The 16475-nt window shown below is 51.8% G+C and overlaps 1 pseudogene; it reads right to left on the minus strand.

Annotated features, from left to right (window-relative positions):
* Positions 1-3713: 3713 nt before the first annotated feature.
* On the minus strand, positions 3714-15894 carry LOC111827843 (annotated as a pseudogene).
* Between the last annotated feature and the right edge of the window lie 581 nt (positions 15895-16475).

Raw genomic sequence — 16475 nt, forward strand, 5'->3', positions numbered from 1 at the left:
ATGTGCCTTTGGCCAGAATCGAACCTGGAACCCTTCAGTCCGCAGGCCGATGCTCTATCCACTGAGCCAAACTGGCTGGGCAGAGGGGGGAAACTTTAAAAGTGGGAGGGGGACAGGAAAGACCCTGGGAGGCAGAGACTCTGATGGGCCAAAGCCTGAGGTGGAGGCAGGACCGGCTACAGAATTGACAAGGCCCACGGCCAGATGTAGGGCCCCTGGTTCAAAAGTTCTTAAGAATCTCGAGATGTGAGAGCAGAGCAAGCAGAGCACTCAGCCAAGTGCACAGGGCGCTGTGGGACTGCACAGGTCAGGGCCATGGAGCAGGCCCTGGAGGGTGGAGAGGGGAGTCTAGGACGTGGAGAAGAAAAGGAAGCATTTCAGCTCAGAGAGCACAGCGAATGCAAAGGCCCAGATGGAAGTGGCAAGGGTGAGTATTCTGGGACGCGGAGGGCACAGCAGGAAGAAGGCCCCTTTGCAGACCGCTTCAAAAAGAGCGGCCCTCCAGCCCTGGCCCGGTGGCTCAATTAGTTGGAGCATCTTCCCATGCACCGAAAGGTGGCAGGTTCGATTCCCAGTTAGGGCACATACCTAGGTTGCAGGTTCGATCCCCGGTTGGGGCACAAACAGAAGGCAACCCATCGATGTTCTCTCTCACATCGATGTTTCTCTGTTTCTCACATCGATGTTTCTCTCTGTCTCTCCCTTCCACTCTCTTACCCTCAATGGAAAAAATATCCTTGGGTGAGGATTAACAAACACACAAAAAAATCTTAATAAAATAAAATCAATGAGCATATCCTCAGGTGAAGATTAAAAAGAAAAGAAAAGGAGCATCCCCCCACGCATTAAGCACATGCATTTTCCGTCCATGGCCTTGCCAGTCTCCCGGTAGGTGGCCTGGCAGGAAGAGAGGAGAGCCAGGTGGGCCACAAGGTGACCTTCGGTGGCGCCCAAGAAAACTGCAGGGGGCAGGGAAGATCCCCAGGCCCTGGAATAAACTCTCCAGGCCTTTGCCTTCTGTCTGAGAAACGGGGAAGGAGTGAGAGCCCCTATTCTCTGCTTCCATTTTGCAGAAACTGGGCCCACAAGGTTCAGAGCTTTGCCTGAGGGTGCAGATGATTGAGCAACGGATCAGGAAAAAAAAAACACGTAATACTAATGAAGGGAACTTCCTGGAATTAACAGGGACTCTGTCACCACTTCCATTGATGCTCCAGCTGGTGGCAGGCAGGGTGCCAGCCTGCACCTCCGAACTCAATGACTCCCATCTGAAAGTGGGCGGAGCATTTGACCTGGGGGCCCAGGGAAAGACATCACCACTCTGTGTAAGAGAAGACTCCAGCAGCAACCCTCTATAAGCAGCATATTGGGCAGCACAGTTCTAGAACGTCCCATTCTAGAAAGTTCTGTGGGCCTGCTCAGGACTAGTTTGAAAGTTGCTTTTTCTAAGAGCTCTTCCCTGACCTGCACACACCTTTCTAAAATACTGCCTCTTAATAACCCCCTCTCCTGTACCCTGTTTAATTCTTGGCATTGGACACACTTGGAAACTATCTTATAGGCGTTTTTATTTGTACACTAGAGGCCTAGTGCACAAAATTCGTGCATGGGTAGGGTCCCTAGGCCTGGCCAGCGATCAGGGCCAATCGGGGCCTTCTGGCTGCTGGCCAGGGACTTCCTTCTGGCTCCTGGCTGGAGTCTCCCTTTCCCAGCTGCTGGCTGCCGGTTGGGGCCTTACTTCATTCCGCACTGCCCTCTGGTGGTCAGTGCACATCATATCAAGCGATAGAACTCCCAGTCTCCCGGTCAAACTCCCTCAGGGACACTTTGCACATTAGCCTTTTATATATATAGATTTCCCATCTTCCAGTTAGGATGGACCTTCTTGTTTCCTGCTGGAGCTCTAGTAATTAAGGTATCTTGCCAACCCTCCTACTTAGATATCACTTAGCACACACACACCCCCTCCACACACACACACTGGACATTCACTTCTGCCCTAATCTCTGTAGTTCACTTAGTTTAATAAACTGCTTTCCCTAATTGCTGCTGAAATTGCCACACTGAGGGGAAAAACGGGGTTTGGAGGGGAGAGAATGTTTGAGATTACTAGACAGCATGCATTGTGGGATCTTGGGAAAGGTACTTCACCTCTCTGGGCCTCGGTTCTGTCATCTGTAAAATGGGGATCCACCGCCAGCCTTGTATCATTGTTAGAAGAGATAAATGGGTAATTTATATAATCTATAGGTAGAAGCGGGGTGGGGAAGCTCTGGGTCAATTCGAGTAATGGGTAAAGTGGGTGCTAGTGGGCAGAGCACCAGCCCAGGACAGGAGCTGGGGAGGAATCTCCTGCTTATTAAGCACCTATTGTGTACCAAACGCTGTGCATACTTTATAAACATCATCCCTTTTAATCCCTTCAACATTTTGCAGATGAGGGATGCAGGTGAAGTGCCAAGCCCAAGGTCACACAGTGGGGCAGGGGGGCAGAGCCAGGGTTGAACCAGGTACTCTTTGTACCAGACCCTAAAGCCTTCTCTTCCTTTAACCCTTCCAGAAGCTCCGAATAGTCCCCCCCCTGGCCCCAGACGGTTTTACTCAGTGGTTAGAGTCGGCCCTCGGACTGAAGGGGCCTGGGTTCGATTCTGGTCAAGGGCACGTACCTTGGTGGCAGGCTCGATCCCCAGCTCAGGTCAGGGCGTGTGCAGGAGGCAACCAATCGATGTGTCTCTCTCACATCGATGTTTCTCTCTGTGTGTCTCTTCTCCTTCCTTCCACTCTCTCTAAAAAAAAAAATCAATGGAAAAAATATCCTCGGGTGATGATTAACCAAAAAATCAAAATAAAAAATAGTCTCCCTGGAGATCTTCCTCATAGGACACACTCGCATTTTCGTTTTTCTCAATCTCTTACTTCCAGGAACCAAGGTTAAAGTTAAGCTCGCTGGGAACGTGGGTCCCTATGGAAGAACCCATCTCCTCGCCCAGGTTTTTCTCATGTTGGCAGAGCAAATACCAGAGCTGCTTAAAAGAACAGCCAGCAAGGGAGCCTACCCCTCACCCCCCAGCCCCCACCCCAGCCTGTGAGGTTCTGGTTGGCGCCTCCTCTTGTCTCTGCTCTCCTATACTTCCCAAGTTTTCTACTGGGATCGACTGCGTTCCTTTTGTAATTTGGGAACGGAGGTGGCAAAGCTTGATAACAAAACAAAACCCTCCAAAAAGTCACCACCGGACAACGTTGGTTCCAGTATTTGGGATCTGAGTTTCTGCTTTTTAGGCATCCCTGGGGGGAGGCCCGCTTCTCGGTTAGTAGCCTCCTGCTGAATAAATGAATGGACAAATGAACAAATAAAGGAATGTGTCTCTTGAGGAGGCAGGGAACCTGCCCTGCCCTCCAGGCTCCCGTCATCCCTTGTGGCGTAAGCTCATTTGGCTTAAATTATAACTAGTTACATGCAGAGTCCTCTTCCCCACAAGGCTGAGATTGTCTAGAAAGCCAGTTTCCTGTTCACACAGTAGGTGTTTAAGAGACGATTTTGAAAGGAGGGAAGGAAGGAAGGAAGCAGAGAAGGGTAACATCTCCTGCTTTTCACATAGCTCCCCTGGAAGCGCTGGCATCCAAGGATGGCTTGATGGAGCAGGGGGCGGGGCTGTGAAGACCACGCCCTAACTCTGCGCCACCCTCCTGGTTACGAGGACAAAAAAGGCACCTTACCTCATAGCGGGGACAAGGGTCTCAGAGTCGCCTGCAGCTCGAAGAGCCTCCAGGGTCAGGGCCCCCAGGCTGGCCCTGCTGCCCTTGCGGGAAGAGTCTCGGCCAGGGCCAGTACCCGGCTCGTCGTCAGAGGAGTTGTCGTCAAAGGAGCCCAGGATGAAGTTGGTCATCAGCTGCCTCTTGATGTGCGCCTGCTTCTGGTCTTCTTTGGAGAGGGTTCTGGCTCGGGCCTGGGGCCTGGCCGGCGAGGACAGGCCATTGGTGTCTGGGGCCTCCAGGCCTTGGGTCCTTGTCCCATTGGCTGGGGAGGCATCCCGGGAGGGAAGGGGGCTTTTTGAGGGATTCCTGTGTCGGGGTGGCCTGGAGGTTCTTTGCCGATCGGCATCTTTGGGACCTTTTGGGGAGGCCGGCTCCGCCGGGTTAGGAGTCTTTGGCAAAGAGCTGCGGTCTCCATTTTTCTGTGGTGGCTCCTCTGAGCTGTTGGACGCTGCAAAGGGCTCCTGGCTTGGGATGAAGCTTGCCTCCGATTTATTCTTGGTGACTGGCTTGGAGTCCGTCATTTTCCCCCAGATTTTTAACCAGGAAAAGGTCAGGCAGGAGAGAATCAGACAACATAGAAAAAGCAGCAGGGTCATTCAGAAAACCTGCAAGGAGAAAAGGAGAGATGCTTTAGTATCTATGGCTTTGAGTTATTTCTCTTTTTAATTTTTTTTAAAATATTTTTTTATTGATTTTAGAGAGAGAGGACGGGAGAAGAAAGAGAGAAAAACATCAATGTGAGAGAGAAACATCAATCCATTGCCTTCCGCACGTACCTGACCAGGGATTGAACCTGCAACCTGGGCATGTGCCCTGACTGGGAATTGAACCAGTGACCTTTCGGTGCACAGGACGACGCTCAACCAACCGAGCCACCAGAGAAACCAGAGTGAGTTATTTCTCTGTTACAGGAGCTCGTGGGATGAGAGGCAGTCGGGAATCTATGTGTTCAGCCAAGAGAGCCAGAGGAGAGAAGCCAGGGGCAGAGTGGAGAAGGGTCCTCCTTGCGGCTCCATCACGTGCTTGGTCTTGAGTGCACTCCTTAGCCCTCTGATTCTGGGTTGCTCACCTCTAATTCAGGTATGCTAACACATGCTCGCCGTGAATCGTAAACATGCATGTGAGAGAGAACTAAATGAGATCATGTACTCTAAAAGACTCTGTGATGGCATCGTAATAGCCAAACAGTTGGGACAATCCGAATGTCCACTAACTGATGAATGGATAAACAAAAAGTGGTCCATCCATACAATGGAATATCATGTAGCCATAAAAAAGAATGAAACGCTGATACACAATAAAACATGCATGCATCTTGAAAACGTGCTAAGAAAAAGAAACACCTCATATCGTATGATTCCATGTAGATGATGTGCCCGCAATAGGCAAATTCATAGAGACAGAAGATTAGTGGTTGCCTAGGGATAGTGGGATACGGGTGAGAGCTAAAGGTGTCTGTTTGGAGTGATGAAAGTGTTCTAAAATTCATGACAGTGATGGTTGCATGACTCTGTGAATATACTGAAAAACACTGAATTATCATGAGTAAATTTTCTGATGTGTGAATTACATTCCAATAAAGCTGTTATCTAAAAAAAGACTTCCCTAGCCCTAGCTGGTTTGGCTCAGTGGCTAGAGCGTTGGCCTGCAGACCAAAGGGTCCCGGGTTCAATTCCTTGGTTGCAGGCTACTGCCTGGCCTGGGCCCTGGTCAGGGCGCATGCAGGAGGCAACCAATCGATGTGTTTCTCTTACATCGATGTTTCTCTCTGTCTTTCCCTCTCTCTTCCACTCTCTCTAAAAATCAATGGAAAAATATCCTCAGGTGAGGATTAAAAAACAACAACAACAGATCACAAAGTTTAAGCATACCAATGAAGTATCTAAAAGAGTGTGGGGCCCTGACCGGTTTGGCTCAGTGGATATAGCGTCGGCCTGTGGACTGAAGGGTCCCGGGTTCGATTCTGGGCAGGGGCATGTACCTAGGTTGCAGGCACATCCCTAGTGGTGGGTGTGCAGGAGGCAGCTGATCGATGCTTCTCTCTCATCGATATTTCTAACTCTCTATCCCTCTCCCGTCCTCTCTGTAAAAAATCAATAAAATTTATTAAAAAAATAAAATAAAATAAAAGAGTGTGGGTTTTTTTCCTTTTTTTAGTTTCAACACAATGTTCTTAAGGGAAAAGTTCTCATGTTTTCCCAGAACTCCATGGCCCACACCCTTCTTGCCCATGTTGGCCAACGGAAGTTGCCAAAATGTTGTGGTCAAGGAAACTTTCTAGGTAATCCATGGGGCCAGGAGGATTCTTTTTCTTTTTAAGACCATCACGGTTTTGTTTAAAAGAAAGGGTCCGTCAAGGGTGGTTCAACATCCACAAAACGTAACAAACCACACAAGTAGCACAGAGGGGGAAAAAAAAAACACGTGATCATCTCAATGGACCCGGAAAAGCATTTAAGAAAACCCAGCAGCCTCTCCTGATGAAAACACTCGGAAAACTAGGAATAGAAAGGAACTTCAAGGTCACAACGCACATCTATGAAAAATTAATATCGACTCAATAGTGAAAGACTTCCATGCTTGCCCCCTAAGATCGGGAATAAGACAAGGGTGACCACTCTCACCCGCTATTCAACTAGGTATATTCCAAAAGAATCGAGAACAGGGACACACAGGTACATGTACACACGAGTTCATAGCATTAACTTTCCGACTTTCTGAGGCCCAAGCCTTGCCCTCACCCTGGCACGACCGACAGTTGGGACCGGAGAATTCTTTGTGGAGGGGACTGTCCCGTGCATTGTAGGATGTTGATGTGCATCCCTGGCCTCCACCCACTAGAGGACAGTAGCTCACTCCCTTTAGTTGCGACAACCAAAAATGTCTCCGGACGTTGCCAACTATTCCTGGGGAACAAAATTGCCCTCGGGTGCCCTAGCTGGTTTGGCTCAGTGGATAGAGCATCAGCCTGAGGACTGAAGGGTCCCGGGTTCGATTTTAGTCAAGAGCACATGCCCGCGTTTCCGCCTCAATCCCCAGTAGGGGGCGTGCAGGAGACAGCTGATCAGTGATTCTCATCATTGATGTTTCCCTCTCTCTCCCTCTCTCTCCCCCTCTCTCTCTCCCTCTCTGAAATCAATAAAAATACATTTTTAAAAAATTGCCCTCGGGTAAGAATCAATGGTCTAAACCAGCGGTTCTCAACCTGTGGGTCGCGACCTCTTTGGGGGTTGAACGACCCTTTCACAGGGGTCGCCTAAATACATCCTGCATATCAGATATTTACATTAGGATTCATAATAGTAGCAAAATTATAGTTATGAAGTAGCAACGAAAATAATTTTATGGTTGGGGGTCACCACCACATGAGGAACTGTATTAAGGGGTCGCGGCATTAGGAAGGTTGAGAACCACTGGTCTAAACTCTTCCACCTACTCCCTCCCTCCCACTTCTGGGCCCTGAGGTGAGGTGGGAGCTTCTAGGAACAGAGTCTATTTCTTACTCATTTCTTGCACATAGTAGGTCCTCAAGGAAAGCTTAAGAAATGTCAGAGTCCTGAAATGGCAGGCTTACAGTTGTCCTCAGGACAAATTTTGAAATTAGCAATTGGCAGATGGCATCACCCAAAGCGCTGCCAAAGCTATTCTGGCTTCCCCAAAAGCTCCAACAGGTTGCAGTCCTACCTACTTCCTCCCTAGGCCGGAGGGCATGGGGGCGGGAGTAGAAGGCCCACTCCCCCTCTCACGCCCTCTGCCGGCCACACTGGCCAAGCACCTTCCCAACTCCCCAGCCCACCTCTACCAGGCTCTTTGCTCAGCGGGCCTGGGACTGCCACGCTCACCAGCCAGTACAGACCTCCATCCTGGTAACTCTGATGCACAGTATGGAAATGGCCAGTCACTGGTCTCCCCTGGCCAATTTCGGAAGTCCCTTGGGGATAGGAACCGTTTGTCATTCATTTCTGGATCCTTGGGCCCGGCTTGGTGCCTGGTGCCCAGTCGTTGCTCAAAACGTGTGTATCGAATGAATGACAAATCCATGCACACACACTGAGCACCAACGGATGGCCTGAGGTGAGCTGGAATTTGGATGTTAGGGCTCCGTTTCTGGGACTGTGTCAGGAATACCCCGGGAACGAGCTGAGTGTCTCTGTGGAGGTTCTGAAGTTGAGAGCCAAGCAGGACACCGTATCCCAAAGTGGCCGAGTTCAGGCACATTTAAAATGTGCGTGTCTGAAACTGTGAGCTCTAAGAAACAGTGAAAATAGTGCATGAAGTTGAAATGCTGAGCAAACCAGAGCAGCATGAAGGCAAACATGTGCCACAAGGGCTTGGGACTTAGGAATCCTGAGAATGCATTATTTTTTAAAATATATTTCTATTGATTTCAGAGAGGAAGGGAGAGGGAGAGATAGAAACATCAGTGATGAGAGAGAATCATCCATCGGCTGCCTCCTGCACACCCCCTACTGGGGATGGAGCCTACAATCCGGGCATGTGTCCTAACCGAGAATTGAACTGTGACCTCCAGGTTCATCAGCCGACCCTCAACCACTGAGCCACACCAGCCGGGCTTGAAAATACATTCTTTGCGTGGATTCCCATTGGCAAACCAATCAAACTATGCAAGTTTTGCATTAGGCAAGCTCTTCGGGAACTTGCTCCGGAAATCCTGGCTGGCACTGTGTGTGGATGAATAGGTGGTGGGTGCAAAAAGAGGGAGTGAGTGGGTGGGCAGATGGGGTGGGGGTGAAGCTGCCAAGCTTACATTGGCACCCTCTCTTACTCTGTAAATCCTTGAAGACCTGCTGTTATTCTGATAGGGGCCAGTACAGCTAACACCCTAAAACCTGCCTTGTGAGAGCTACCTGCACGAAAAACCCCTAGGGTCCCTCCATTTTCTTTGTAGATTAATGACAGGACCCCAAGGCCACCACACGAGTAAGCACCTGGGGCCAAATGGGGGAACTGTTTGAGAAAGCTCTCAAAGAAACTCTGAGTCTCAGTTTCCTCATCTGTAAAATGGGGATGCCAATTCTTGCCCCATTTTCCCGCCTCACAACTGCTCTTCCAGTAACACATACACATATATACAGCACTTACACATACAGAAACCACCACGAGCACAGAGTGTCTTCAAGCTCCCAATCCTCAAAACAACTGGATCGGCATTGTTATTGCTGCTGCCGCTACTTTAGTCCCATTTCACTGCTGGTAAACTGAGGCACAGGGAAGCTCAGCACCTTGACTTCACTCAAATCCAAGCCCAGCACCCACACCTTTCCCCCTGGCCCACCCCCAAGCTGGATTTAAATTAATCCCATAAAGTGGAGGGTGTTACTATGAGCACATGGATACGATCGTAAAACCAGACACCTGTCTGTTACATAGAAGAAGGAACCGCACAGCGACCAGCGCTGTCCTGTAGGATCACTGTGCCTGCAGTTTGATTCCATGGGCAAGAGAGGCTCCCCGTGCAACTCTGTGGGCCGCGCTGTGGCCCTTCGCTGAGATAACCCAGCGGCCCCAAAGACCCAGCACCGGCCAACGCTATTTTTATTTCTTGCAAACCCAACTCAAAGCAACAGCTGCCGGGTGCCAGAGCAATCATGGCCCTGGCCACGCGAATGCAGGCCACGGCTCGGCTCCAAGCAGTGCTGGCCAGCAGCCAGCCCAGGGCTGGAGAGAGAGGGGGTCATGAGCTAGGTTTCCTGCTCCCCCCCATTCCCCCCCCCCATCCCTGGCAGGGTCTTTGAGGGAGAAGGGGAGGGTGTCAGTGGGCAGCCGGCACGCCCAGCTCCCCCTCGGACTTTTCCTCCCACCAAGATGACCTCCCGAGGGCTTGCTGCCTGCCACTTACCATGACTGTGGACACAGCCACCAGCTGCACCCCGTCTGGGTCTGACAGGCGCCCGCTCTGACTAAGGGAGCCCAGCCCGTGCAGTGTCACCTTTCAGCGGGAGGCCGGTGGCGTGCATCAGGCCATGGGGGAGGAGTTTGGCCGGCCGGTGCCCCAGCACGGGTAAGCTTTCTCCCAAGTCAGCTGTGCCGCACATGTTCTTGTTTGTCACCCGCCAATAGAAGCCATTTGCGAAGGTCCCTGCTCAGCCCTCACCTGGCCTCCGGCTCAGGTACTTAAGAGGCTGTCTGCGCTCTCGGGGCTCGCCGGCCCACAGGGCCACCTCCCTCCGGCTTGCCTCATTCCTGTACTTAGGCCTACTTCTCAGCTCATGCAATCACCCCCCTTGCCCAACTCTGTGTCTGTCGCTAAAGTAAAACACTCCCAGGATCACGAGCGCCCGGTGTAGACAGGGAAACCAGATTGAGGCAGCCTTCTGTTCCTCCGTGGGCATCGGTCAGGCACCTGACTGTGGGGAAGGGGGAGGGGGGGCGTCTCAGCAGACCCTGGGTTTGGCCAAGTTGGGCATGACGGAAAGAGAAGCGAAAGCGTCAGGAGGAAGAGTGGGTGGTTAGGGACCCTCCTGCTGGCAGGTGATGGCGGAAGGCCTGTGAGTTCACAGGTAACTAAGGTGATAGGAACAAACCAAGTTGACTGGCAGCTGCTACCTTCACCTGTACGATGGCTCAAGGGGCCTGGGGTGTCACAGGTCAGTATTTCCCAAAAAGACGCCTTCTCAACCTACAGCCTAAAAGGAGGAACCCCTGGCCAGCCCGGTGTCCCTGTTCTATAGGTGAACAGAGGCCAGAGGTCACGCATGAAATGAGGGACACAGCCACACCCAGCACCAAGGACCCAGCTTCGGGCCAGGACTCCTTCTATACCGAGGCGCCAATCACAGCAAATTCCACTGTCCTTGGGCAGCTGGGTCAGGGCCTTGGAAACTGACCTGCGTTCACATGGAGGCTCTGCCACCCACACGCAGGGCGTGCCTGGGGCAAGTTCGATACCCTCTCCAAGCCTCAGGTGACTCATCTGCAAAGTCGGATAAGGGCACAGCTTGCAAGATGAGGCTGTCGAGGTTGATGCAATCACCTACGCAGGGCACTGAGTCCCGCTCATCTTAGCCACTGCCTGAGCTCACCCACCTCACAGAACCGCTGGATCAACCAAGATGCAATTAGTCGCTGAACACAACCTTCCCCTTCTTGTGGGTCAAAAGGAGAGAGCGAGGCAGGCGATCAGGAGTGCGGTGTCTGCTGTGGGGGCCTCCTCTATACATGGACTTACAGCCTGGCCAGCATGGTTCTCTAGATTTGGGATTCTGCTCCTGGGGAAGGGTGCGCGGGAGACAGGAGATTTCCGCCCAGATAAAGAAAATGCCTTTCAAATCAACATCTAGCCACTGGAACACCGGAATCAGGAAAAGTCACATCCGGAAGGCAGTTCAGAGAGAACTCCTTTCAGGGGTGGAGATGGGTGAGAGGGAGAGCAAAGGGGACATCCGCTGTGGGGCTTTGAAGGCTGAATAGGAGTTCACCAGGTCACTAAGCGGGCAGGACATCTCAAGCAGAATTTGCTCTTGGCATCTTGCTAGATGTTAAGTTAAAAATTCTACTGGCTAAAGATGGGGACTCTACCAAAGGTACTAAACCGGGAGCAGCAATTAGCAAACTGGTTCTATTGTGAGGGTTAATCATTTGTTTTAATACTTTTGCGTCTGAAGAAAATATGCGACAACCTTCAGGTGACAGTGGAGGGAGGGGTACCTTGTGTCATCCAAGAACCTCACCGACGCCTGCCTGCGCGTGTGACCAAGGGTGCGGGTGCAAAGGTCACACTTCCTTACCCCAGAGGACAAACGCTCGGGGAGAGCAACAGAATTGCAACCCTCACCTCTAAGAACAGACTCTGCTCTCTGTGACTCCCTCACTACAGACACTAAGGAAAGCGCCTCATAAGAATAAATAACAACAACGCCTTCCAGCAGAGCGAGCATCTTGCATCCAGAATCTCGTTGACCCCTCACAGCAGCCCTACGAGGGAGGTATTAGTCTCCTCTCTTTCACATTATTATTACTATCCTAGTTCACAAATCAGGCATCAGAAAACCCAAGGCCCAGAGAGGGGGAGTGACCTGCTCTAAGTCACACAGCCCGGAGGGACATGAAAGCCAAACCCGTTCTGCTTGACTCCAGAGCCAGGATTTGTAATAGGTGGACGTGAGCGGGCTGTTGATCCCATGGATTAACTGGCTATCCTCTTAACTGGGTGGAATCAGAAACCCAGAAATAAGACCCAGGGAGAGGCAGCAGGTCTCAAACTTAGCACATGTCCGAGCATCTGGGTCTCCGGAGAATCCCGGCAAATGCTATTTGCATAAGCAAACAATCCTGAGCTTTGGTGCCAAATCCAAATCCACTTGCCCTTGGAGCCCAGCAGGTGTGCAGCTGCAGGGGCCACCGATGTGGCAACAACTTTGGGGAGGAAAACACATTGGAGAGAAGTCTGTGAATTTCGGGAAAAGGCTCAGATGACCAAGGCCCACGGTTCCCCGGGAGTGTTGGCCTAGAAAGGTGCGCTTGGGCAGGGCCTGGCACAGTGTAGGTGCTCAATTAATGCCTGGAGAGCCAAATTGCATGTTTTTAAAAAACTGATAGAGAGAGAGAGAGAGAGAGAGAGAGAGAAACATCGATTTGTTGTTCTATTATGTACGCATTCGTTGTTTGATTCTTGTACGTGCCCTGACCAGGGACCCGACCCACAACCTTGGTGTATCAGGACAACACTCTAAGCCAGCGGTCACCAACCGGCGGTCCACGGACCACTGACGGTCCGTGAGGTCCGAAAGGTTGGTGACCGCTGCTCTTGAGCAACCAGGACAGGCCCCAAACTGAACTTTTGATGGAGGTTGACTTGCCAGCCCAGGCAAAACTGGCCCAAATGGTTCCGGACCAGCCCTGCTTTAGAGAAATGTAAGAGGAGTGGGTCTGTCTCGAAGGCTAATCGGGCTCACCTATTCCTAACATCTCATGAGAGTCGTCCCTGCAGAAACTGCCCACATGGACTGTTCCCCGCGCCTCAGGTCCTGGGCCCCCGCCCCCTTCGCAGATGGAATTCCATCCTCCTCCCCTTCTATTCCTTCTGTGCTGGAACCTGCCTCCAACCATTCACTCATTCAGCACTTGGTAATTCCCAAGCACCTGCCAGGCGTGGCGCCGGCTGCTGGAGACACGGAGCGGACGGCGGCCCTGCCCGCGTGGGTTTAATCTCACCGAGTAAGATCACAGAGGCACGTGAGGGCACAGCGGGGAGAACCGTCAGAAAGGAGAAGCCTGCCCAGCTGGCGTGGCTCAGTGGTTGAGCATGAACCTATGAACCAGGAGGTCATGGTTCGATTCCCGGTCAGGGCAATGCCCGGGTTGCAAGCTCGATCCCCAGTGTGGGGCGTGTAGGAGGCGGTCAATCAATGATTCTCTCTCATCGTGGATGTTTCTGTCTCTCTCTCCCTCTCTGAAATCAACAAAAAATAGAAAGGAGAAGCCTGGGCCGTGCATGGGACCGGGGCCCAGCCTTGGTCTGCGAGGTCAGGGAAGTGATCTCAAAACAGGAGGCTTCTGCGGGGGGCGAGAGGGTGGTTCAGCCAGGAGGAGCCGGGCAGGAAGGTGGAGGAAATGGTGGGAGCAGATGGAGCAGGGATCAGCACAGGCAGCCCCGTGTTTCCCAAACTGCGTGTACCCCAGCCCCTTCCCCGCCTTGCACGGGTCATCAAGGGCCCCTCCCTTTGTTGGGAGAGTGGCTATAGGAGACCACAGCCTTAGAACAGAGCGGGGAAAGCCTGCTAAGGGGGCGTTTCCAACAACACATTATTCCGGTGACTCCTGGAGCCTGTGACCCATTTATTTTTATTTTTATTTTTGTTAATCCTCACCGGAGGGTATTTTTCCATTGACTTTTCAGAGAGAGTGGAAGGGAGGGGGAGAGACACAGAGAGAGAAACACATCAACTGGTTGCCTCCCGCACGCGCCCCAACCAGGGCCAGGGATTGAGCCTGCAACCGAGGTACGTGCTCTTGACCGGAACTGAACCCGGACCCTTCAGTCCGAGGGCCGACGCTCTATCCACTGAGCCAAACCGGCTAGGGCTCATGACCCACTTATTTCCAAATAGAAAGAAGAGCGTGTTGGGGGTTGTCCTTTAATGTCACTCTTAACCATGATTTAATCTGATTGGAAAAGGGGGGGGGGGGTACGGCGGTGGTTCAGTGAGTCCAATCAGAGTGGCACAAAACCCCGGTGTGGCTGTGTCTGGGGCCCAGCTCAGGTGTGCTGGGCCCAGAGAGGTCCAGAGCAGCACCTCTGGCGTGAGGCTAACCCGGGTGGGTGGAGACTCTGCTGTTTGTCACCTGATGGGCCTGGGCCTGTCACGGAAATTCTCAGCACTTTGATTTCCTGGTCTGGGGAGTGGAGTAAGTAATACCTACCCCCCACCCCACCCCCCAGGACCGTCCTAGTGTGTAAACGCCTGGCACGTGCCAACTTCTCAATACTCGAGACCTCAGGTTTCCTGCTGTACCCGCCTGGCCTGCCCAGTACAAGGAGTTCTGGATCCCCGGGACAAAGAGGCAGGGCCCTTTGTGCCACGGGGATGCGTTAGTTCCCTGGTATCACACCGGGCTCTATTAGAATGGCATCTGACATGCGCGTGAAGCCTGCAGATAAGATGCGAGGTTTCTGGCCGTGCTTCCGGGGTTCCCTAGGCACAGGTGCACTCTCCTCCGAAGGTCGGGATCCCCATGTGAAAATTCAGAAGAAGCGTGAGAACAAGGGACCCCGGCGTTTCGACAGGGATATAAGATTGAAAAGTTTCAGCTCAGGTGACAATGTTTATTTCGCCATAAAGATAGAGTGCCTTATGTAAAGAAGACATTTCTACCTCAGGCCTAAAGGTGATCAAACTGGGAGGGAGTCTATCTGGGCAGGAGCAAATAAAACGCCTTTGCATAAACACAAAACGCCTTCCCCTGAGCGTTTCAAATAGAGGGCATGTCTGCACCTCACACTACCTCGCCTGAGAATTGGCTGGGTCTTTCCATTTAAAACTTGGAGAAGCCAGTAAAGACATCACATCTTGTAAAGGCTTCGCAAGACACTGTTAGAAGGAAAACTTTTCTTTCTTTCCTTTTCATAATATTTTTGTTGATTTCAGAGAAGAAGGCCGAAGGAGAGAGAGATAGAAACATCAATGATGAGAAAGAATCGTTGACCGGGAATTGAACCGTGACCTCCTGGTTCATAGGTCAATGCTCAACCACTGAACCATGCCGGCCCGGCAGAAGGAAAACATTTTCTCAAACAACATTTAGACCTTAGAGTTTTTAAATGGAAAGACCCGCTTCCTGGGGAGTCCCCTCAGTCCTGGATAAGTCTGGGTGCTGGGTCACCCTACCTGTGGGGAAGCCCGTTTATGTTAAAATAATCATGATCAGTGTGAAAGACATAGTTACGTATCAGATGAATGCAAAGAATCAGAGGCCTTCGGGGAAACAAGGTCTGAGAAGCTTTAACACAGCAGCTCCCTCAGGAGGAGGACGGTGCCAGGAGACACCCCGTTTTCCTCTGTACTGTTTCAATCTTTCACTTTTTGTACTACGATTTTTAAAAATGAAAGAAAACCATGTCTTTCCAGCAATGCAGAAACACTATCAATGCTTTACTCGTAAGAGCCTGTTTTTTTTAAAAAAAAAACAAGCAAGTTGGAGAAACAGAATACTTATCCTTACGACCAAAGTTTGGGGGGACAAAAATAAATAAATGAATAAATCTCAGAACAGCCTTCTACTGGTACCTAAACCCTAAAGCATTCCGGCGCGTGGAACTAACGAGTAAGCACCGGATTCCCAGCAACATGACCATTTATAGACGCAAAGGAAGACCCTTCTCCTTCATCGGTTACATTCAGAGCCCTTCGGATCAGCCTCCCGCACACGGAACAGGACTGCTGCCCCAGGAAAGCCCACGTGCGCACCACTGCGCAGGGGCCGCTGTCCCTGTGCACTGACTGCCCGGCCACTTGGTCGCTGGCGTGAAGTCCCCGACCCCAGGGAGGGGTGCGCTCACTTACCCCTTCTCTCCCGGCCTTTTCTTTCCCCATGTCCTCCCAACTGTGTACTCAGGCTCACGTTCTCCAGGGTTGTTTGCGGAGGGCCCGAGCCTAAGCCGGCTCGGCTCGCTGCTCCCTGCCGTGACCGTAAATGTCACTTTTAGATGAACCGGCCCTTGCCAGTTTAAAAATATCCCGGGTGCACTTAACCTTCAAGGCACCGAAGAGCAATAACAACCCAGGCGCAGCGGGACAGGATCCCTCGGCAGAGCGTTGGCGCTGGCGGTTTCCACCTCTCAATCCCGCCCGCAACTTGCTTTACTTCAAAATTCGTAGGCGCCTAAGCCACCGGGGATCTAAAGTCCAAGCTGTCGTAAGCAATACAAAGCCATGCTGGCCCTCCTCTGACAGGCTGTGCACAGGCTGTTGGACATTTGAGAAGTGGCTTCTGGATCAGGCCCGGTGAATGGGCTCAGGGGATGGCTATCGAAAGATCACCTGGCTTCTGGGGGGGGGGGGGGGGCACGGGGGGGGGCGGGGGGAGAGATTTGGGTTAAACCTTCTCCATGCAAATGCCACTCAAGGTAACAGTTTCCCATTCCCAGGGACTTGGGGAAAGAAAAACAAACCCCAAAGAGCTCCATTCCCACCGGGGGTCGGCTGGCCCTGGCAGGGGCTGGGAGAAACCCAGCATCCCCGGCAGTTACAGAATGTCCT

The sequence above is a fragment of the Myotis lucifugus genome, unplaced genomic scaffold (assembly GCF_000147115.1).
Source record: "Myotis lucifugus unplaced genomic scaffold, Myoluc2.0 scaffold_229, whole genome shotgun sequence".
Classification (NCBI taxonomy): domain Eukaryota; kingdom Metazoa; phylum Chordata; class Mammalia; order Chiroptera; family Vespertilionidae; genus Myotis; species Myotis lucifugus.